The sequence below is a fragment of the Rousettus aegyptiacus genome, unplaced genomic scaffold (genome assembly GCF_014176215.1).
Source record: "Rousettus aegyptiacus isolate mRouAeg1 unplaced genomic scaffold, mRouAeg1.p scaffold_m13_p_8, whole genome shotgun sequence".
In the NCBI taxonomy this organism is placed as follows: Eukaryota; Metazoa; Chordata; class Mammalia; order Chiroptera; family Pteropodidae; genus Rousettus; species Rousettus aegyptiacus.
Genome location: NW_023416311.1, coordinates 57,863,844 through 57,887,725, shown reverse-complemented (window position 1 = coordinate 57,887,725; position 23,882 = coordinate 57,863,844). Strand labels below are relative to the sequence as shown.

At 31.7% G+C, this 23,882-nt stretch overlaps 2 long non-coding RNA genes across 5 annotated transcripts in view; both read left to right on the top strand.

The window, feature by feature from the left end:
• Positions 1–848: 848 nt before the first annotated feature.
• On the top strand, positions 849–17,187 carry LOC107510987. 2 transcript variants are annotated; one of them, XR_001596965.2, is made up of 4 exons: positions 849–969; positions 13,495–13,571; positions 15,229–15,336; positions 16,903–17,187. It is a non-coding gene; the product is annotated as an uncharacterized LOC107510987 (long non-coding RNA). The 2 variants fall into 2 exon arrangements; XR_001596964.2 differs by having other exon boundaries at positions 15,229–17,187.
• Positions 17,188–17,372: 185 nt separating this feature from the next.
• Positions 17,373–23,882, top strand: part of LOC107510986 — a 48,221-nt gene continuing 41,711 nt past the window's right edge. For 2 of the 3 annotated variants that reach the window (XR_004952503.1, XR_004952501.1), the window contains exon 1: positions 20,654–21,021. This is a non-coding gene — a long non-coding RNA (uncharacterized LOC107510986). Of the gene's footprint in view, positions 17,517–20,653; positions 21,022–23,882 lie in introns of those variants that run through there. The other variant, XR_004952502.1, reaches the window with a different exon arrangement.

Genomic DNA, 23,882 nt, shown 5'->3' with positions numbered 1-23,882 from the left:
AACATGTTAGACATTATTATTTATGCCACAAAAATTATTTTAGATTCGCCCATATGTTTGCTATTTTTTCTAAAATCCATCTTTACTATTCCTTTAGTGAGAGTCTAGTTCCAGTAAAATCTCTCAGTTTTTGTTTATCCAAAAATGTTCTTTTTGCTTGTTTTGAAGGATAATTTCTCAGTATATAATTTCATTCTGATTTATTTTATCACTTAAATATAATATCCCACTGACTTATGGCTTTCTTTGCTGTTACTAAGATTTCAATTTATCTCTGATAGGTAAATATATTTTTTACTGCTTTTTAAAAGATTATTTTTCTATTTTGCATTGTACTTTTGACTGTGGTAAGTCTTGGTATGTATTGGCTTATTTTTTATTTACCCTGTATAAGAATTATTGTCCTTCATGTATCTGGAATTTGTCTTTCTAGGTTATTCTTATTGCCTTTTCAATATTCTATATATCATCTTTTTTCTGGAATTATTCTCTTTCTAGAATTCTTTGATGAACTTTAAAACATCTCTTTCTTTTTTCCACGTTTCATAACTTATCTCTCTTAAATAAATTTTCTGCTTGCAGTATTCTCTGTAATTTCTTCACATCTACCTTATAATTGAGTAATTTTCTATTGACTTCAATTTGATGGGCTTTTAACTTCATCTGTCATCTATCTATCTATCTATCTATCTATCTATCTATCTGTCTATCTATGTATCTATCTATCATCTATCTATCTAATCTATCTATCTATCATCTATCTATCTATCTATCTATCTATCTATCTATCTATCTATCTATCTATCTATCTATCTTTCCATCCATCCATATCTGTCTGTCTGTCTGTCTATCTGTCATCTATGGAATGAGACATTTCAAAAAAGAAAAAAAAATACAGAAAAGAGAGAGGACTGGCTCTAATTTCTCAACTTCACTTGGAGTCAACAAACCTGAAGTTATAATCCTGAGGTAATATAGTAATATATTCATGTACCAACAGAGGATCTTCTTCCTCAGCTGTTTTCTGCTAAATCATTAGGTTTTAATTCTGTTGTCTATTTTATTCCTATCTCGAATGTTAGTTTTTTTACCCCTTTTTATGGGTTTACAGAAAATAAAGATTGTACTCCTACTAAGCTTTGATATAAACATGAAAAGATTCATTACCCAAAGTACAAGTAATTTAACTAAGGACACTATATAAATAGGCCAAATATAATGTTCTGACCTCCTTGCTAGTCCCTCTTTTTAATATTGTTCTGGTATAGCCACTTCACACAGGCTTTTAGATTCAAGGTGAGCAGTCAAGGAAGTTAACTGGATACAAAGGTTTACTTACAGTCTGCCCCTGGGAACATTCCAGATACTTTTTTGATCTTTTTAATTGTTTTCCTAGAACAGAAATGGTTCCACTGAAGATGGCTCCTGCACACTAACTTGTCATTCAAACTATGCAGGTGACTTAGTTGCTCTTCTAATTATTAGTAAGCAAGTAATAAATGGTGGCATTCGGGTAATAGAGTATGTCTAATTTTGACCACTGTTATTCTTGCAAACTTGCTATCTACCCATTGTGGAAGATTAGGGAAATATTCAGGAGTTGAGGTTATAGTTTCATCTAAATAAGTGGAAGATTTGGTTTAACAAAACACTCCTTTGTTTCTCTTTGGCTTTGAAATTTTGCTAATATTTTTATATGGAATAAGAAACAGGGCAGTTTTTTCAGTTATAAACAATCACTCTTTCCAAGACTCTGTCAGTCGTTCTAGTCAAAATGACAAATGCTTATGTTTGTATTGGATATGTATGTGTTGCAGACTACTATATGAAAAAAAAAAATGACTGCCACACTGTAAAAATAACTCCTAACAAAAATGAGAACAAGAAACAACAAAACCTCAGATTTCACCTGTCTAAACCACGTCCTGCCGTTTGAGGCTTCCTAGCTGATCCTTTGGCCTTTTCAATTTATCCTCCATTCTGCTGGTAGAGTTACTTCCCTAAAATGACCATCTAATCACCTCTCCCTCCTGCTTAGCATTCTTTAAGGTTTTCCTTTATTAATTATGATTAAATTTAAGCTTCTTTGTCTTAGATATAAGACTCTTTATGATAGGCTCTTGTTGACCACATTTTGCCATCCCTTGACCCTTCCCCACAAGCAATTCTTAGAAGAGACAGAATTCCTCTGTGTCTCTCAGACTTTGCGCAAGTTTCTTGTTGTGTGTAGTGCTTCTCTTGTTACCGCCATTCCTCACCTTTACTCCTGTAATTGCCTCCATTTTTGTTTTTTCTATCTCTGTAACTTGTGATTGACTTGTGGGATAGTCTGTAATTCTTCAGTCTGGGCTGAATGGTTGTTCTCTGAATTCTCTCATCATAGCATGCAAGGCACATCTTGACAATTATTCACTTATTTGACTGATTTTTTCTTTACTATGCTCTAATTTTTAGATAAGTAGCTCATTGAAAGCAGAGACTGTGATTTGGTCATCTGTTTCTCTAGTGCCTAGCTTAGCGACAAACATAAAGTGAATACAAAACAAATTTGGCTTAATTACTAAGCTTAAATAAATGCCTTATTAAATCATAAAATGATCCTTGTATGTCTCTGCTGTAGAGCTTCTACTCTCTTTTTAAGAAGAGCAGCATTTTATGACTTAGCTGAATAGGTGGAGCAAATCATTTTGTTGACCTGAGTGTCAACAAAGGCACAATCTTTTTAAGATCTCTTCTCAATTTATCTTCAGTTTGGGAAGCTTATACGAAGTTAACTTGCTGACCTATGTCAGAACCTTTTTATATAATAATGATGGAATTCAGAATAATTTATTAAATATAAAAAATGATTCAATAACTGATTAAGATTGGAGAATATAGAAATTTATTATTTGTTCTGACGCCTTTCAAAATTATTAAAATCTTCATTCTGTTACTTTTAGGGCTAGAAAAACTGATATTAAAAACAAAACTAAAAATTTTGTTTAATTAAATAAAATGTGTACATTTTTGCCTTTGGTTACCATATCTATGGAATCTTTATATAATTTACATAAATAGATGTTGATTGTCTGTCTTACAGATATTGAGTCATGGCTTAACTGGAAATTTATAGAGGCTAATTCTAATAAATTTACTTTACACATTACCTGGCTCAGCACCATATCAGATATGTAATACATGCCTCTTTTTTCATAATGATGTTAAAATGTTCAGTTGCAAAGGAGAGCTGTGGTCACATAATCTTTCTATGTTCAATGAATAATTCAAATAGTAGCCTTCACATTCCTCATAAGATTGAGAAGATATATCTATTCCCAAGTTTTTTTTTTTTCTGTTATTGAGATGTAAGGAGTTACTGCAAATTCAAAGTCCCTGGGGCCTTGTTACAGAGGCCAGCTTTAAGTTTCCTTTGTGAACTCAAAAGGATATGCCAAGAGAAACTTCATAATAGACTCTCTAGTCAAAAAGCAGGAGTGGTTTCAGGGGCAGTGTCCATATAACATGAAAAGTATATGTAGAAGAGAGCGTAGTTTTGTGTTTTATGAACATAACCAAATACTGAAATCTCTTTATGGATGTTATTTAAAAATATATAATCTGGCACTCAGAAATGTGGATAGCAGATTTTAAAATGTGTTCTATCTATGATTATAATATGATGAAAAACATTAATTAGATGTTTTAAATTAAATATTATGTGAAAATCTCTAAAAACTATTTGTGAGTTTATGTGTGAGGAGAAAAACAAAGAAGGAAATGTAAATTGAAATGCAAACCTTTATGTGACTAACTGAATGATCTTGTAATGCTTGTCCATTGAACAAAAACAAAGTGAGCCATTCATTAGGTTCCTGAACTATGGCCATTAAAATATAATATCTGTTAGATTGAAAGGAGATACTTTGGGAAGTAGCTATGTTTATTGGAAATCATTCTGCCTTGAATAAAAAATTTACATCTGCGTATTAGCTGAGCATTCAAATTTCACTTCAAATTTGTAAAAATAAATATGTCGAAACTATTTTTCTAAGTCTAAAAGATATTAAGTGCTTCATGAGAGATAATAGCATGAAAATTTAATAACAAATTTTCTATAGTTATGGACAAACAATTTATTGGGCTTTTTTCCTCTTTACACTACTTACTTTCATATTTCAAGTGTTGCCTAAAAAGAAAGTCCTAGGTGAGTAGTCTCAAAATATTACTTTACTTATAATTTTGAATAATATTTTTATAAGAAATTTGACGACAAAGATAGCCCAAAGAGGAAAAACAATAGAAAAGTTTAAGATGTATACAATGAATTCTTGAATTTTGTTTTGAAATGCCAAGGGTTATAAGTCAAATATATGCAGCATATGTTACTATTTATAACCTTGCATTGGCTGAAAGTCCTCTCTTCTGACAACTTTGGGTAAATCATGTTACATATTTCATAAAATATGAGTACTGGTCCTTTTCTGAAGATGCCACATAGTGTGTGAACTAACTACCACTGGCTGCATCCCAGTTGCTGTAAGCTCCCTTAAGACCACTGCTACTCCAGAGTCCTGTGGCAGTTAAATTAGAGAAGAAAAGGTATTTATAGAAAACATATGCAAAAGGTTGATAGCTCATCCAGTTTTTTTTTTTTTTTTTTTTTTTTGTGCACAGACTGACAGCTAAATACAAATTGAGAAATGTATGTTTCACTTCGAGCGAATTTACTGGGTGAAAACCTCATTTTTTCATTTCATTTGAATATGTTCACTGCTTCTCAGAATATGCAACTTTATAGCAAGCATATTTTTTATTCTTGAAAGCTCATTATTTTACATTGAGGTTACTGAACCTAGACAATGTATAGCAGATTACCCAGCATAATATTAATCACAATATACATGGCAAATGGGATTCCAAACAGTACCAAATAGGCATCTACTTTTAACCCAGAATAAAAAAAAAAGTGCATTTTGCTCCTTTATTAAGAGGTATTATGGACAATTTATTTTTAAGCCATCTCTATAACACTATTAACTAGCATATCATTTAATGTACTCCCAAGCAACTTGACTTTTACTGTTTCCTTTAAAATATTAATTTGTAAAAGCAAGTTAATATAAAAGATGTCTTTGACCCTGAGAAAAGATTGAAATCATTAAGAATAAATTAAATTATCTTTTTGACATATGAAACAGTCACTTCGGGGCTTGCAAAATAACATTTTCTATCGCCATGTATGACATGATGTTTTATAGGGAAAAATACAGCCAATCGCATTTCTAATGATATAATTTGTATTCTCTGAGTAAACCACATAGGCTTTATAAGTTTTGCTTAAATTCAACAGAGTTGTTAGATGCATGAGTATTTTTCAACATACAAATGAAAGAAGATTCTCCCAGTTTTTATAAGAAATAAATTCTGTTATGTCTATTTAGGAAATTTTAGACAGGCTGACAGGCTGATATATACTGGATTTTGTGGGAGTTCTTTCAGTGTTTTTTTTTTTTTTTTTTTTTTTTTTAGTAGAGAAAAACAAACTTATTCACTTCCACTGAAATGTAGCCAGACAATTTTCTATTAAGTAGGCAATGGAGATAATGATAGGAAAAAGTGTATACATATATCTAAGCTAAGAGGTATCAATAAAACTAAAAATTGTAACCTGTTTAATTGAGTGAAATTTTTGAATTATAAGTGGCAAAACCTAAATTATAAATGTAATGCAATAACGCATGCTCCTTTTAAAGAAGTTAAAATATTTGAGAATATAATAAGTAAAAACAGCAACAAAAAACAGCAATAAAACCTGATATCATCCACCTGCATCATCCTCCTGCAATAAGATTCCACTCTCTTATTGTAGGTTACTACTATAAACAGTTTGAGAGAATATTCTTTAAGGCCTTTTACTGTATATTTACATAACTATATCTGTATCTGCATCTATATATTGTATGCATGTAGGTACATGTGTCATAAAGGAAGTACACATTGTGTATGTGTGTGTGTTTGTGCATGTGTATTCCATATACAATTTGCTTTGTTTTCGCTTGAAATAAAATAGACATCAATACTTCGGTATATATATCTTTTACTTTCTAATACTATATTTGTGTGAGCAACACCAAGTATTTTAAAACATTTCCCTACTGATAGACATTTGGATTATTTTAAATTTTTGTTCGCAATCTAAAGAAGTCTTTGTCTCTGAGACAGTTTTTTAAGTAATTAATTGGTTTCATGGATATTCAAAAATTATCTCTCTGAAGTTTATATCCCTCTCTACAGCAGTTAGTAAAATTATTACTTCTTTTACATCCTCTTCAAACCTTTTACACACACACACACACACACACACACGCACCCACACACACACACACACACAATGGTAACTTTATTTCCCAAAGCTGCAAACCAGTGCAGCAGAAGTTGGGGAAACTGGGGGAGATTGGAAGAACAGGCACTGGGCCAGCCCAATCCAGTGATGAGAAAGTGAAGAGAGGGTACCTAGGGCCCGGTACCCTCAGATTTTTTATTTTGAGGTTCCAGATAAATTTCAGGGAGCAAGACAATTCTCAAATATGTAATTTTGAATAATAAGAATTGACTGTATGATACACATACACACACACACACACATGCAATCTACATAATACATATATACTTGAACTGCTTTTTAAAATGTTCTAAGAAGTTTTTTTTTATTCTTTTATTGAATACATTTCTAGATTATATATATTTCCCTTTCTTTATTACATATTTTCCAAACACTTTCTCCCTGCTTGGCCCTCTTGTTTTAAGTCTGTTAAGAGTATTTTTAATCATAAAGGAAATTTGCATATCTATGTAGTCAAATATATCGATCTTTCTATTATGTCTTTTGGGTTTTGGTCTTATTCATAAATGACATCTTCACTACCTGAAAAAATGCATAGTCTTTTTTTTTTCTTTTTTAACTTTTAGTACTTTAATCCACCTTGAATTAATATTTGGTATATATAATGGCCTTGGGCTTTTTAGTCATCTCTTTTTTTTTTTTCAAAAGGAAACTCATTTGTCCTGAAGATATTGTTTGATTTATCCATCATTTTCCCTGATTTCAAATGTTCCCTTTATCCCTATGTATATGTCCTTTGTTTTTGGACTGTTTATTCTCTTCCATTGATCTGTGTCTTTTCCTAAATCAAGAGACATTCTGTTTTAATGGCTGTACTTTTACAATATAGTGATAGGAGAAAAAAATCTCGCCTCACTGCTTTTTTTTTAGTCAGAATTATCATGATAATTATTTAACATTTGCTAAAGGAAATTTAATATTAGTGTTTTAAATGCTAAAATCTCTTTTGTTGTATTGAAATCTATATTAGTTCTCTTTCTGTATAAGAAAGTAACTCTAAAATTTAACAGTTTAAACAGCTACACTCCTAACTTTATTAAATTAAAAAAAAAATGATCAGAGTTTACGTGGATCAGGAGTCCTGTCATGGCTTTGCTGGATGTCTCTACCACAAGGACTATTATAAACCTGCAGTCAGGGTGTCAGCTGGGGCCTTAGTCATCTCAACGGAAGACCGGGGTAGGATCTCCTTCCAGACTGGTGTCAGGATTCAGTTCCTCATGCTTTGTTGAACTGAGGACCTTATTTTCTTTTAGCTATCGACAAAAAGTTGCCCTCAGTTTCTTGCCCCATGAGCTTCTCTGTGAGTCAGCTTACAACATGGCTGCTGGCTTATCTCTGAACCAGTCACAGAATGAGAGAGAGTTAAATAAGACAGAAAGAAACCAGAGTCTTTTGTAACCTGATTTCAGAAGTGACAGCCCATCACTTTTTCTGTATTGTGTTCATCAGAAGTGAATAACTAGGTCCAGCCCACAGTCAAGGGCATAATGCAAAGGCATAAATACCAAGGTATTAGGGGCTGCCTACTCAAGTGCATTGCATAACTGGGGCCAAATTTACAATACTGTCTTCCCGTAGAAGAATATGGTAAGATTTCCTTAATTGAATACTTCTTTTTTATGTGCTTTAATTATTTTGTGATTGTGAATAGGATTTTATAAATTTCAAATTGGAGGTGATATTGCTGTTATACAAAAATCTCTCTCTCTCTCAAATATTCATCTTATAAATTTCAGCACTTCTTGGCCTTTTTGTTAAGAACAAGTGTAGTATTTTATACATTTCAATTTTTTAAATTTTGCTTTTGAGTTTTCTTTATTAACATTTTTATCTGCATATAATGTTTTTAATTTATGCCTTTTAAATATTGACAGTTATTACTTTTTAAATTTTTTTATTGCATTGCTAGAATAGTTAAAAAGTGCAGTGATACTGGTAGCAAGCATCTTATATTGTTTTTCATTTCATTACTTGTTTTCTAGTTATCAAATTATAATGTTTTTCTTTTGATCTAATAATGTAGTATATTGCATCAGATTTCCTAATGTAGAAACTATCTGTACATTTCTATCATAAACTATCAGTTTGATATTTTGTTTAAGATTTTTGTATTAATATTCAAATATTAAACTGATTTATGTCTTTCTTTTTTTTGTATAAGGTTTTAATATGGGTATGACATTCTCTGATAGAATGCTTTAGGGGGCTTCAATTTTTAAAATAATCATATAGTTTATACAGCAGAGAAATTACTCTGATATTATGTAATGATTGACATGCAATGTTATGTGAAATTAACATAGAGCATTCAGGTAAAATTCTAAGTATGTAAAAATTAATATAATTCTGATTAAGGTCTTTACCATGCTTTGCTCACATGTATAAGGCAGCAGTAAGAGTATATATTTAAAAGACCCACTTTTAACTGGAACTCTAAAAAAGAATTCAGGAAGTGCCTTTTGTAAGAGTAGTTTTTAGAGATTGGAAAATAATGTATTTAGGGTGTAGGAATTTTAGTTTTCTCCAAAAATACTTGCCATTTTTGAAGATACCAATTATTTATTATTTTCTTGTTATAGAATTTTTTTGTGAAATATCAGAAATGCCTGTTACATCCTTTAAAATATTAATAAACTATATTTTGAGTTTTAGGTTTAAAAAGAATTGAGTGGGAAGTACAGAGTTCCCATATGCCCTCCCTGCCACATTTTCCCTATTATTAACATTTTCCCTTCATGTGGAACATATACCTCATTTTAAATAACCTCAAACATATTTATTAAGTCATTCCTGCTGTGTTTTGTCATTATTTTTATCCCTAGAAACTAGTTGCCATTTTACAGAATAATAAAATTCAGGAAAACAAAAAGATGTTCATATTTTAAAATAAAAATACTTTCATGATCTATTTATAACATACTACCATGATTAAAGGATATAAACATTTTTATCTAGCTGGTAAAGTTTTTATGAGAAAAATTTTCTTTAAAATATTAAAAAATATTTTATCATATTTTAACATTTCAGTTTTATTATTTATTTATGTTTTGGATTATATCATTGTCCATTATTACCTCTTACTCTTCCCTTTTTTTTTTTTGCCCACTGCCAAAAGAGATTAAATACATTTTAAAAATAATCATGAGGTGAAACGAAATTAAAAGTAAAATAAGTAAAGAATTAATATGGTAAAATTGAGAAACATAACATTGGAATGGTTTGATCTCTAGTTGCCAATGATATAGGTGAGCATGTCTGTAATCCATGTGATCTTTGAGTAGCCATGCTCATGGAAGATTATGAGAACCTGTTGCAGAATGGTGGGATAAGGACCTTCAAAAATCTACTTCTCCAAAAAAGCAAGGAAAACACTGTTGAAAATGGTTAAAATCAACTTTTTTCAAAATTCAGCAAATTAATTAAGTGCTGGCAAAATTTTGAGTCATGTTTATTCAAACAAAGCAAAACAAACAAACCGAAAAAGCAAAAAATAAATAAATATAAACAAAACCAATCAGCTGAATCACAGCAAGAACAGTGGGGGAAAAAAGTATTCAATAAAAACTTCCTGAGTAAGCCCAGATGCCGAATTTTAGAAAGATGTTAAATAACCTATTATAAATATATTAAAGGAACTAAACTATCTAAAGAAATAAAGTATGAGGCTTATGTATCAGCAAATAGAGAATATCATTAAGGAAATAGAAATTATAAAAAAGAACTGAATAGAAATTCTGGTTTAAAAAATGTAATATCTAAAATAAAATATCCACTTGAGGGACTCAAGAACAGACTTGAGTTGGCAGGAAAATCAGTGAACTTTGAGATAGGTTAACTGAGATTATTGAGTCTGAAACAGGAAAAAAGAGAGAGAGAGAGAAAATGACCACAGACTCAGAGACATGTAGGACACCATCAGGAATAAAAATGTGTGCATATGGGAGTTCCAGAAGTAAATGAAAGGAACAGGAAGAGTATTTGAAGAGATAGGGACCAAGAAATTCCCAAATTTGATTAAAAGCTTTAATCAATGTATCCAAAAATTTCAAAGAGCTTTAATTAGGATAAACTCAGTGATTCACACCTGAACACATAATCAAACTGTTGAAACTAAAGAAAAAGAGTGAATCTTGAAAGCAGAAAGAGAAAATTCTCTATCACTTAAAAATGTCCTTAATCAGATTAACATTTAGTTTCTTATCAGAAACCACAGAGGCAATGGAATCACCTAAAGTGTTGAAAAAGAAAGATGGTCAACCGAGAATATATCCAGCAAAACAATCTTTCAGAAAATGAAAGAGAAATTAAAACATTCTCAGATAAAAACTGAGAATATTTGTCATTAAAAGAATTGCCCTACAAGAAATTCTAAGGGAGTCATTAAGTTGAAATGAAAGGAACTGGGCACTTACTTGAATGCACACAGATATAAAATAAAAAACATCAGGAAAGATAACTAGGTAGATAAATACAAAAAATAATATAGATATACTCTGTAGTCTTTTTTTCTTGTAAGTGATTTCCAAGACAACTTCATAAAGCAACAATTTAAAAACTGTATCGATTATTTTGGATATCCTGAGTCCCTGGCATTTCCATATGAATTTTAGCATTAGTTTGCCAATTCTGCAGAAATGCCAACTGAGATTTTTATATGAATTGCTTTAAATCTGTAGGTCAGTTTGGAAAGTGTTCCTATCTTAACAATATTAAATCTTCTGATCTGGAAACTTAAACTAGCTTTTCATTTATTTAGGTCTTCTATCATTTCTCTCAACAGTGTTTCATAGTTTTCAGAATACAAGTTTTATACTTCTTGTTAAATTTATTCCTAAGTATTTTATTCTTTTTATGCTATTGTAAGCGACTTGAATTCTTAATTCCCTTTTCTATTGTTCAATGCTATAACTGATTCAGAACAGTTTTATAATAATAAATTTATTTACTGCTTAGATATCTTGGATAATAAATTTGACTTTAGTAATGGGAAAATAGATTGCTTCAAATTCTTGTATTTCCCATAAATAATGATGCTAAAATTAGAAATATTTTAGCCACCACTTTGTGAGAAGAGATATGAAATAGATAACTATGCCAATGTCTCAGCAATGTAATATATTTTTGTGAGTGCTGATACAGACTTTAACAAATGACTTCATGGGTTTGAAGACAAAGATATTTGTAGAAATTCAACTTGGTTCTTGGGAAATGCAGTTACTCCTTGATAGAATTCAATCAGTATGTTGTAAAGTGAACTATAAGAACTCTGATATCATTTGTTAAAGTATATTTATGTGAATTTTGGTTTTAAAACCTTGCTACCATCAAAATTTTAAAAATCTGGAATCCTTTAAGATCTTAGTAAATTAATATACCATACATAATTTTAGCTTCTCACATAAGCTAAAAAAAGCAGATGTCTATTGAAATTAACTTTTATTTAGAAATAAAGGTTATATTTGATTTTATTTGTGCAATTTGCTAAAATTGTTTTTCTGAAAGTTATTTTGCATGAAATATTAGAATGAGTATTTGTAGTTTTGTTGACAGTGTCTTTATGGCTATGTGGAAAAAATCAAATTACAAAGCATACAAATTAAATGTATACACATTTTGTGTGTATGTGTTCATCAATTTCTAAAAAGGCTAAAATATCGAATAAAGTCACAATCACTGATGTATATATTTTATATGTGCAACTAAAGCAATGTAGGTCCCATGGACTAGTACTTTCAGTTTGAAATTATTAATTTGTATTCTTTTCTGTTTTATATCCAGTTGCTTGCCCCAAATATACATTTAATATTTAATTGATTTCCAACTTAACATTCCCAATGTTGACCTCTTGAAATGCTTCCGCTAAAAGTGCTCCTCTCAATTTTCTCATCTCAGTTAATGGTAAATTCTTGTAGTTTCTCAGGGAAAATCCCTTATAATCATCCTTGTATCCTTTTTAAATCATGTCCCACATCCAATCTACCAGAAAATTACGTAAGTTTCTGTACATTTACTGTCTCATTTAGTTATATCCATTTTATAAGTGGGAAAATGAGGCACAAATAGTTAAATAGCTTGTCTATCTCAGGATTGATAAGTATAGAAGAAAAGTTTCAAACCCAAATATGACACACTGAAATACAGTAAGCTTCTTGCAGCTCGAAGGAGAAAGTTTTAGGAAAACTAAAATGAAGTACTACATAATTAATAAATACTACACATACACAATTTTCTTTTTCTTTTTTGCCAATACAAAACAGGCATTTACCTAGTACCCAACATGTGCTAGGCATTAATGTACCAAGATGAATGCAGTGTTTCTTGCCTACAAGAAGATCATAATCATGTTGGAGAGGAGGAAGTAAATGAAAGATGAATCAATAAAGTTATTGTCACCATTGAATATATAAAATATATGGGGATGGAGATGTCTCTATACACACACACACACACACACACACACACACACATATTACAATAATCACTTGTGATATACAAATCATTGTTTGTAAAATAGAAGTAATCAAGTTATCTATTCAAATAAGAAGACTACATTCTATTCTTACCTTTCTGCTCATGCTTCTGCCTGGGAGACTTCTAAATCTAAGTTGATAAAAAATATAGGTTTTTCATAGTGCCTTGGTTACTCAACGTGCCAGCCTTTAGAAACATCCTCTTCTTTTTCCACTAAGAAATACATTCTGTGATAGAAAATGAAATGAAAGTTCTGAGAGATGAGTTTAGAACTAAACAAAATATAACCTTAGATTTATTTTTTTTTGGGGGGGCGTATATAAGTAGATGCATTTTTCTTACAGAGTATTTGTCAGATAAAATCCAGCTTGCAAACTGCATAACTGTGATACTATAATTTGAGATGTTAAATATGCTAAATGCAGCAGAGTATTTAACCAGAGTCCTTCCTCTTTTTTTCTTTTTCAACAAGGTACACGCAGAGAAAAAGTAATAATTGATAGAGATTTTGAAGTGCGGATCTTAATATTTATAGTCTTTAAAAAAAAGCAGTATTTTCAGTTCTCAGCTATATCATGTTTATGGCTTCTTAGATTATTCATTTTATTGATATCTACCTCTTTTTGTTTCTCTAGCTATCAAGCATACAATAGATAAAAATAAGAGAAAGTGCTTAGGAACTGTATTCTCTGGAAGCAAGTAAATTTTAGCAGTAAGTAAATCTTTACTTGAATATTTCCTTTTAAATGGACATGATTCTCATAAAGATGTGAAACAGTATAGTAAAATAAAGTACATATGTTTTCTATGTAAATTACAATGATGGAAAACATTTGACTCCTTGGCATTAATGTCATAGGTCAAAGTCAAGAGTTTATTGCCAATTCAGAGGAAATTCTCTTTTCAATGACATATGGCATGACCTTCAACTTCTAGTAGTTGTAGAATGGTTAAGGTCAACTATTCCTACATTCAGAAAATCCAAATGATGTACATGACAAATGATAGAGTCTATTGTAACTGATTTCTGGGTCAAACACAGCAAAATATTGCACTGTGGGATGAAAGGTTACTGACCTTGTGATATTATGTCTGACACTAATCATTATTTCCCAATTGAGCTATTTGAAAGGATAGTCAATATTTTGTTTGTTAGACTTCTCCTTCTAGTTTATATGAATTGGAAAGATGCTGTGCCCCTCCCTGTATTTCATCAAATAGAATATAACTGTTGGGATTTTATCAACTAAGGACAAGTTTTAATGAAGAGCAGGGTTTGTTGTCTTTTTTTTTTTTTTACTTTTCTTTTTGTACAGTTTTTCTTTCTTTTTGCTTCTGTTTCAACCAGAACTTTTTTTTTTTACGTTACTCAATGGAAAAAATATAAACCTGCGGATAGAATTAAAATTTCATTATTAATAATTTGCTTCACTATTTACAAAGAAAAATAAATATTGAGCAGACATCACTTATATACTACATACTATAACCGATTTTTTTCCTTAAAAAAAAAAAGAAAGCCTTAATAAACACTGATTTAGAAATGCCTTATCTATCTTATTTCTAATGGATGTTCTGTTTCTGGGTTCTGCAGCCCTGCCAATGAATTTTTTTTTTCTTCTCCTAAAATGACATAGTCTCGCCTATTGTCCCTTTCTATAGTTATCCTCCAGGAATCCAGTTCCTAATTAATATTGCTACCCAGAAATTCTTCTTATAACACACTAGATTAAAGCTATCATCCTGTTTCACTATATGGCCCATTCATTATAGTACTTGTCTGTTTCTGTGTTTTTAAAGCTTAACGCATCTAAGTACCAGATATTCATTAGTCTGCTGCTTTCCTGTGTGTGTAAAATGTGGTCTAAACTTCTCTGCACTAGAAATGCATCAGAGGTCACCATTTTTTTTTATTTTATTTTATGCAATCAGAGATGTAAATTGAAAGAAGTATGTGCTATATAAATTAACTTATTTGATTTCCAGGTCCTCTGAACAACAGGGCTTATGAAAGAGTCATTCCAGGACCTATAATACCATTGCTTTACATAGCTTCTCATTTCATCTCATCCATGATTCTCACAGTTTATGCAACTGGAGCTACAGCAGTAAATTTGAGCTACTTGAGAGAACTTCTATAACTTAGGAAAAGTAAACTCACTCTGGGTCCACTAATCTTGGGAGCCACACATAGAAGGAATTTTAGGAGCTGTAGTAGCAATAAAAGCTGTGCTATATGTTCCATTATGCTGTTTTCACATAACCATTTTTACTGTTACCATTTCTTGTTATGTGTATTTCCATGTTTGTTACTACTACTTTGCATATTGTTAATAGTAATTAACATTACTATTCCCCTATCTTTGAAGCAACCAAGAAAGGATTTTTTTTTGTTTGAAAACCACTGCTGAGATGGCTGTATAATAGACTGTAAAGAATTCAGAATGTGAGAGCAAATAGCACGAGAACCTTTCCAGGTAACTTTGGCTTGAGAGCTATACGTTGTAATCATGATGTGTAGAATGTTTATTAGAATATAATATAAGCCAGGCTGAATAGAAGGTATCGTGCTCTTAAAGAAAATGTACAAGAAAGGAATTTGAAAAGCCTAGCTACTTTCTTAAGAGTGATCCAAGAAGAGAAATATCATAAGCAAGGGCAATAACCGATTCTTACCAGTTTTTAAAGACACATCTAGGGCCTTCTCTACATTATGCCATCACTCACCCTTGTGGGATGTTTTGAGAAGCTTTTTTCGGCAAACTAATTTGTTGTTAACTGTTTGGGGCAAATAAAAAAAGTGGTGATCTTCTTGAGAGCAAAAGATTAAGTAAATAAAAAATGGGTTATATTAGTAAAATACATGTTCTTCAAAATTTGGTCTATGACTAACTGCGTTAACTCCATCAGTACATTAAAGAAAAAAAGAAGAAAGAGTTCCCCAATTCATATATATAAACATCACTATATGAAGAGTGCAGTTGTCATTCTGCATATTCTGAATTCATCTTTATTACTCCTCAAGGTAGCTGAATTTCAGTTGGATGCCTTAACACATGGAAACACTAGTGTGCTCTCATCCATGTAACATTATATGTACATTGTAAATAACTTCTGAACTAGTTCTTTCCTTTTCTTTTGAAAGCAGCCATCTATGTGATTAATTTTGTAGGTTTCACATGTTAGCCTGTGGAAGCCTCTTGACCCACATCTTGTCTGAAAGAGATAACCTTTCTGATTAAAGGCTCTACTAGTGACTACAGTGCTTTTAAAACCAGAAGCTATATTAAATTACAGATAAGAAAATGAGACCCTAAGAACTTTGTTTTTGCTCTCAGGTCATAAAGCAATTATTTGACAAACTAGAAATGACACCTGAAAAATGTATCCTAGATTGATACTCTAGCCTTCAGTGTATCACAGTGCATTTTCAATCTCAGTTGACCAACTGTCTCTTAGTTAAATAAGCTTTCTTACAAATATCTATTTTCCATGCATTAAAATGAGGAACTAATTCTTGAGTTTTGTTTTTGTATCTATGAGAAATACTGTAATTATGTTAATCTCCACTTTAATGATAGATAATCTGAGTCTTAAGGGAAATTTCCAGGCTACGCCATACATCAAACTCTACCCTGTGAATTTCACAAGAAACTATATAGACTTTTCTTAATTTCCATTCTCGTATAATAGGTAATGAAACTGGACAAAGAGCAAAATAATTTATGCAAGTTCATAAGAAAGGGTAATATCAGGTTCCGGGTAGATCTCTTGTGCCCTGTCAGATTCACGGACACTTTACTCCTGGTTTGGGCTGATTTTACAAGGAAAGTGTCAAAGCCTTAGCCAAGTTCAATGCAGTTACTCAGAAAGAAGAAGTAGAATCCAAGGATGCTGCAATATAGTACCTTTCCACTTGAATTAATCATTTTCAGAAAATAAGACTAAAAGTACAGTTAAGAAGCAACAAGGGCAAAGGGGAGATTTACTGCTGATCGAAATGGACTAGTAATTCTTTGTTCATCCCCATAAAAATCATGCAGTGCAGCAGGAGGAAGAAATTAAAGGAGCATTTAGAAGGCCAGTGGCAATGGTATATCATTGTAAAGAAGAAAGAATGAAAGTGTATCAGGTGAACCATAGCACCAAGGAACGAAAAGTAGGTGTCCGCTCTATGATCTTGTATTATTCATCACAGGGAACTTGTCCACATAGCATAGGAAGTTTCACCTTGTAGGAAAGAAAAATGTTTTGAAAGAGACACATGAAATCTTTTGTGTGCTATTTTTATGCATATGTAAAAACATATTTCTGATGCCAGAATCAGAAGGGGAACCATCTTTGTGGTATTTGCTGAAATATTTAAATTTGTGTTGACAGCAGAGTTGACAACAGATATAGCTGATTCAGATGAAAAAGACTAGTTTTGTTTTAACTCTTGAAAAAATATTTCTATAGATATTTTAATTTATGTATATATTTTAACTCTCTGAAAGTGTTTTCATGTCTTTTATCTCACTCATCTCTTTGTTTACAGATACTTGTTAAGTGTGTGCTACATGCTGTTCTAGGTGCTGGTGGTGCATTGGTTAATAAGATCGACTTTACCCCTGCCCCTGGAAGCTTATATTATGGTGGAAGGACAACTAATGAACAAGTAAATAAACAAAATGTTTTTGGAAAGTCATAAAAGAATTAAAAGTAGGTTGATAAGATATTGAGTTTATAGTAGGGGACAATTTAGATAGATTAATCCTGGAGGGCCACTGTGATGAGGGGATTCTAAAGTGAAAAGGAGTCAGATGGAGAGGTGGTTGTTTTTTAAGAGGTCTGAGAATTACTGTGACCCTTTGTCAATGTACCTATTTTACAAATAGGAAAGTGAGACAAAGATTGTAAATGACTATCCAAGGGAGCACGGTGCGTTAGTGGCATAGTCAAGACTAAACCTAGGTTCCTCATTCTCAGGCCAACACCATTTTTGTTAAAAGAAATAAAAGGCAAGTTAATATTTATAGTATATATGGATTGGTAAAACAAATGCAAAATAAAGATGCTCCCTATTCTGGAGCGATACATGTTTTTTCTTGTTCAGTATTATTGGATTTGTTTTCTGTTCTTTGTTTTAATGTACCTATGCCTGTTTGTATTATGAAACAATGCTTTAGTACATTCACTTCTAAAATTAAAAAGAAACTGATAGTAAACTTAAATGATTATGTATTTTAGAAGTACATATTTTACCAATAAAGACAGTGATTTCAAAATAGTTTTGTATTAACAGAAATTCAAAGTTGAATACATGTACTTTTTTATACAAAGCCTGGAGTATACTCATCATCTAAACTTCTTCTATATTTTGAGAATCCCCCACAAAAAGAGGAAACATGTAGATAATCAGTTTCCCAGCTTCTCTTCTGGCTTATCTAGGCCATTTAGATATATCGCTCCAGAATCTGAATTAGGAATTAGTAAACCAAATAGCAAGAGTGAGAATTCATTTTTATAGCAGGCAACATAGGGCCAACATTGTTCATATTCCAGGTGCAGCAGAGGAAGCAGGGCCATGTGCATGCTGAGGACCCAGAGTCAACCACAGTGGAGTGCCCGGGGCAGCACCTGGTATTCAGTGACCAGCAGCGTTTTCCTAGTTTGGGATTTGGGCTGTGATTTTGATTGCTACCCTGGCTCTTGCCTAGCTTTTTTTTTTTTTTGGTTTGCTCAGTTCTAAATCTGCTAATCAAATTTCTGTTGCTTGCAATATTTAAAAAAAAAAATGTCTGGATATCATTTCTCTGAAGAAAAATCATAATTTTTTTTTACAGATATCAGTTTTATTAGAAATTTCAGGTTGAGGATAGGGTAAAAGGAGACAGATATATAAGTTAAATAAATCACCTTAGTTAATTCTGACAAATTCTGCCCTTGTTGAGAACCTCTGGTTCAAGGCACCTTTCCATCGTTTTAAATGTCACACAAATGATTATTAATTCATTGCATCTTGAGGCAGAAACCTGGAGAGAAAGTCAAGAGAATATTTGGTTGAATCTTGGCCTTTGTGATTGCATGATCTTGAGCATTTTGAGAACACAGTTGAGGGAGCTGGAGACTCATAAGAAATGCCACATATATAAACAAACCAATGTCAGTTACAATTTAGTGTTAAATATATATATATATATATATATAAGCATAAGTATAAATATATTTTTTTAAAGTTTGGAAACATTTATAGCATATGTTTTATGAAAAATATATTGGGCATAATGAGATGACTTCTTTAACAATTCTCTCTAAATGAAAACATCAGTTTCTTACTGGTTTTAATCTCTAAAATTCAGAGTTTCATGTGTGCGGGGTAATAATAAAACCTTCCAAAAAAACAAAATTAAAAAAATAATAATGAAAATAAACAAAAAGACAAAAACAAATAATTTACTTCCACCACTACTACCCCTCCAAAAAAGGGAGAAGAAATAATTCACTAGCCATATCCTAGATGGTGAAAAGTCCAAACTTCCAAAGATGAAATAAATGTAATATGAGTAGTGCTGAAGTGTTTCTTTAATAACTTTCTACTTAGAAAAGGCGGTGGTTTTGAAGATATGAAGTGTGTCAGAAAAAAAATTTTTTTAGGGGCAAATAATTAAAAATCATATTTTGAACTAAATGCAAAACAGTTATCAAAGCTCATAAAAGCCCTGGGAAAGAAGTGTTTTAGATATGGATTTTATTTTTCAAAACCATCTAAACATGCTAAACTCAAATTGAATTAGCAAATATGCACTTGCCATTTCTACAGCATAGCATCGGATCCAACTTTGACTTGCTCTATCTGCTTGCTGTGACTATACCACTGGGCATAGGATTTTACTTTAAGAGGCTAATAGATAATTAACCACCTGAACACCTCCATGGATCAAGATAATAGCTTTGTCCTTAATGGATGATTCTGTTACTCGTGTTGGAAAAATTACATATTCAGAGGACTTTGGAGCATTGTCATTTCTACACCATTGTTATTTCTTGTTTATTTCTGTATATTTCTGGTCCTGGATAATAATGACTTACCATTCAGTATATTAAACTATCATACTTCCAGCCTAAAGCACAGATATAAATGCAACCCTGTTTAAAAAATTATAATATGTAATCACTGTTATTCAGGGGTTTAGTGAAAATATACTCATAATACATTACAAATTTAAGTGTTCCATAATTTCAGCAGATTTGAGGTTCAGATAAAGGCAGTTGACAGATATAAAAGTTTTAATGTAATTAGTTAATATTCTTTAAATGTAATTAATATCCTTGACCCACGGGTCAGGAAGTAGGCTTGAATTACACTAGCTAATTTAGATTAACAAGGGTTTATCTGGTAAGCAGTAGGGAATCCATCAGATTGCCATAAAGAACTGAACAGTGTTATGTGGAATCAAGGGTGTATTGGTTAAGTTGTATGTGCCCAGTCCTGGGAACACTAAGGCGCCTTCTGAGTGCTCTCAGTGCTGCTCTATAATTTCCATTGCTCCCACATGGAAATTCTTCATAAGTGCCAAGGTTAAGTCAGTGCAGCTATAGGAAGGGAGGGAGGACCAAAGAAACTGTTCTGTCTGAAGTAATGTTGAGTTAACATTCAAAATTTGTATTGATATTGTTCCTTTTACCTAAATGTAGAAACTCCATCAATATGCATTTACTTTTTTAAATAAGTCCCAGATTTAATTGTTCCAAATTGTGCAGGCCTTCAAGTTCAGAGGAACAAAGTAAAAGTGAGCAGAAATAATAAAAAATTAAATTCTAACCTTTAAGTTATATCTTTCAAAAAACTTTAAACCCAAATCAGAACAGTCTACCTACAGTGGCTCTTATTTACTTTTCTCCATTCTCAAAGTTCTCATTCTGCTTACTGACGGAAAACTTTTTTATTCTCCAAGTCTCACCCAAATCATTTCCAAACCCAGCTGGTTTTCTTCTCTGTCCTTTTCCCTTCTTCTTCTCTCATTTTTTTGCTATATCAATTTTACATGTGTATATGCTTATCTCCCTTCCTCACCAGGCCTCTGTGTTTCATTCATTCTCTTCCAGATTTTCATTTCCACCTTTTAAAACTTCAGGAACTCATTTGGCTGAGAAATCTGCTCCTCAGAAAGTGGAAGCAGGTAAGAGAAACTTGACTGAACAGGCAAATACTGATGTGGGACAGTAGTGGAAACTGGAAAGAGAAGGTTGAAATAAACTATAGGTAAAAATAATAAATTTTACCCTAAAACGTATGTGATGATGCTGTACAGGGTAAAGATGTTTTGATTTTCTTTGATTCTTTAAATATCTTTTAATTACCATTTTGTAGGCAGTTTTATATTTCTATTTTAAGTATTGTTTTATAAATCCCAACTTTTATTTAATTTTACATTTCACAAGAAAATAAATTCCATGAAGTCTGAACAGTTAAATGAAGTTACATTGAAACCAAATGTCTGTAGGTTGTCTGTAATCTTAAATTGTGTCATCTAAGAATGGTATAATTTGTGCAACCTAGGTAATTGTACAACCTGCATGCCTTGAGACCAAGACCCTAGGTACTACTCTCTTCATTTAAATGGCTAAGTTTTGTGTTACTACTTCTGTTCAAATTTGTAGAAGTATCCTGAGAAAACTAAAGTGATGGCAATGCCACTTCAATTTCTTCTCAGTGAACATTTGATAGACTTTTCGAAAATATCAATATATACATTTCGATATATGTGTATACACATATACATATACACACATATATACACATATACAAATACACATATATACACACCTACATATATATACATACATATGTTTATATATATATATGTATATATGTGTAGCTTAGTCTGAGATACTTAGTTTTCAGAGTTTGACACTACTTTTGGATCTATGGTTCAGATTTAACTATTGTTGGGGACAGTGTTAGTTTTGGTTTTCAGTTGAGAGTGTATTTGCCACCCCATATCTTGGGTACATTTGGCAATGTTTGATTTTACTATTAGATAGGTACTACTGGCATCTAGTGGGTAAAGGTCAGGAATGCTACTAAATTTGTTACAATGTACAGGATAGCCTTCACAAGAGTTATCTACTCCAAAATGTTAATAGTGAGAAGGTTGAGAAATCCTTGATTAAAGATTTTAATCCTTGATAAAATTGGTCTTACCATTTTTTTTCCTCTATGCCTTTGACAGCAGCCAATATGTGAGACTTTAAGATTGAGATTTTGCTGCTCATTTTACCGTTTTCCTCAAATACAGGTTTTTAAAAATATGTTTTAGGTATCACATCATAATGTAATCAGAGAGAAGTTTAGTTAAAAATATTTGTATCCAACTGTTGTGAAAAGTAATTAATATATTTTTGATTTTGATAAAATATAATGTCAGCATTATCTTAGCAGTGGTCCCTAACCTTTTTGGCACCAGGGACCGGAGTTCCTATGAGAATCTAATGCCTGATGATCTGAGGCAGAGCTAAGCCAGTGATGCTAGAGCTGGGGAGAGGCTGCACATACAGGTGAAGTTTCGCTACTTGACACTAACCTCCTGCTGTGTGGCCCTCATTCTAACAGGTCATGGACTAGTTGGGACCCCTGATCTATATTATATCTCTTATACATATGAGAAAACATATGTAAAGAGATAAAGAGATATTCCTAATCCATAGACCTAGTATATGTGGAACCAGTATTTGGATATATGCCAGGCTGATGTGAGAGTCCAAATCATTACCTCTATTCTATAGGGTCTTCCAAATATGGAAATGTAAGAGAAAGTCATGGCACACAGAAATTTATCTATTAATCTTTTTCCATATATGTTCAGAAAGATACATAGAACTATTTTTTTTTCCTAAAATAGAATTATAAGAGGAAATATATTGGAGAACAACCCTCTGTGTGCCATTTCATTTGCTTCTATTTCACATCTCACATTTTGTTACTTAAATATCTGCTAAAGGCAAGATAATTGTGTTTACATAGGTTATCTTATTAAACAACCTTATTAAATATTTGTATATTTTAATATAGAGCCTTGATAGTTCTGACTGTAAGAGGAAACCTTTTATTGGAGAGTCTGCTAGGTTACTGGGCCTTGCTATTAAATGTCACCCTGTCACTCTTTCCAAAGAAGCAGGTTATAAAATAGAAATACTGTTTTGGGTTAACAGGAGATTTAGCAGCCAGGTAAATCTTTCCTCTCCACCCTACCGCCTGAGCTCAGATAGTGTGGAGTAAACAAAGTACTTGAGGAATTTGAGTCATTTATACTTAGTTGCTTGTAAGAACTTGGAGAAAGTTTTCTTAGAGAATTGTATGCCATCAAGAAGTATGTCATGAGCAGACCTGTGTCAGAGCCATTGAGATTTAGTTCTTTAGCACATATTTGCTGATACATTTATGCCAGATACTAGGTACATGCAGTACATAGATAATTCGTTCAGCCTTTTTTCTTTTCTTTTCTTTTTTCTTTTTGTATTACAGAACATTTGAAATAGGTTATAACTTAAAGCATGGCCAGCTGATTTCATAGCCCATCATAATTATATCTTAGGCAACATAAATCCAAGATCGTACATTCAATATGACATAATTATTACAAAAACTAAGAAATCATCGAAAGAAGAAATATTAACTTGGTGTAATAGACATCATTCGTTTCCTACAAAACATCTATTAAGTACATTCTACCTTTCCTAGGGTTTCTATTCTCATCCTCACTAAAGTAAACCATTAATGTTTTAAGCCAATCATTATAGTTTATAGATAATAGACCTATGATGTTCGGAACAATAGCTACCAGTCATATGTAGCTTTTGAACACTTGAAATGTTACTAGGCCAAATTAAGATATACTGTAATTCTAAAATTCACAGCAGAGGTTGAAGATATAGTACAAAAACTAATGTAAGATATTTTCAAAATTATTTTAATCATAATTATTGAAATAATATTTTAATTATATTGGGTTAAATAAAATATATTATTATAATTAATCTC